This window comes from Heliangelus exortis, chromosome 20 (genome assembly GCF_036169615.1).
Source record: "Heliangelus exortis chromosome 20, bHelExo1.hap1, whole genome shotgun sequence".
NCBI lineage: Eukaryota > Metazoa > Chordata > Aves > Apodiformes > Trochilidae > Heliangelus > Heliangelus exortis.
The window spans coordinates 10244686-10245995 of NC_092441.1; positions in this window are offsets into that span (position 1 = coordinate 10244686).

Here is a 1310-nt window from a genome sequence, read left to right on the forward strand (position 1 = left end):
CTCCCGCCGCCCGCAGCGCAGGGCAAAGGCAGCGGCGGCGGCGGCGGGGGAGGGAGCGAGGGGGCGGGGCGAGCGGCGTGACGGACAGCGCCTCCCGCCTATGGCAGCCGCCGGCCGCCGCATAATGAGCCGGGCGGAACAGCCAATGGGAAGAGCGGGCGGCGCTGAGGGGCGGGGCGGAGGCGGGGAGGGGAGGCGCTCATTGGCTGAGAGGCGGCGGCGGGCGCAGGGGGGCGCAGCGCGGGGCCGGAGCCGCCGGGCAGCGGGTTCGTCGCCTTCGCTCGGCCCCGGGTTCCCCGTGGGGGTCTGGGCAGCTCCGGGGCGGCGGGACCGCGGGCGTTGTGCTGGGAATCCGCCCAGCTTCGAGTCACAGAATCCTTCGGGTTGGAAAGGATCACCCAGCCCAACTAGTAACCCAGCACTGCCCAGGCCACCCCCACCCCATGTCCCTCATCCCCACATCCCCAGGGTCTGAAACCCCCCCAGGGATGATGGGGACTCCAGCCCTGCCCTGGGCAGCCTGGGCCAGGCCCTGACAACCCTTTCCAGGGAGAAATTCTTCCCCAGCTCCAACCTAAACCTCCCCTGGCACAACTTGAGTTGTGCCAAAAGTTCCTCTTGTCCCATCCCTTGTTCCTTGGGAGCAGAGCCCGACCCCCCCTGGCTCCAACCTCCTCTCAGGGGGTTGCAGAGAGCCACAAGGTCTCCCCTCAGCCTCCTCTGCTCCAGGATCAGCACCCCCAGGGCCCTCAGCTGCTCCTCACCAGGGCTGTGTCTGACTCCCCCAAAAGCTGCTCCATGGGTGAGCACAGAGCATCGGTACCGGTGCCACTGGGACCCCTCCTTCCTGGGACCAGGCATCTGCAAAGCAGATTTTGGGCTGACACAAGGAGATCTTCTGTGCTGCAGCTGCAGAGCTGAGCAGCCAAAAACCCCCAAACGCTTCCCTGCTGTGAGAGAACCCAGATGGCACTGCTGGGCACGAAGGGTGATAGGAACCAAGCAGAGAGGAGATGCAGTCACAGGACAAGAAGGCTTTCTGCTGGCCCTCTGGGGTAGCTCTGGTGTGGCCCGGACTGTAATTGGGATGAGAATTAGTGAGGACACTTCCAGGTAACTCCCGAATCCCAGCGATGGTCCCAGGGGTGACACAGGCTGGCTCTCCTGCACCCAGATTTGTTCCTCCACTCGGTGTTTTGCCAGACCCAAAGCAGCAAACCTGCTGCTCGCATGCAGAGGGTGCTCCCCTGCACGTTCCTGCACCCATGAGGTAAGAGCAAAACCCTTCAGATGGAATAATTCTCCTTGTT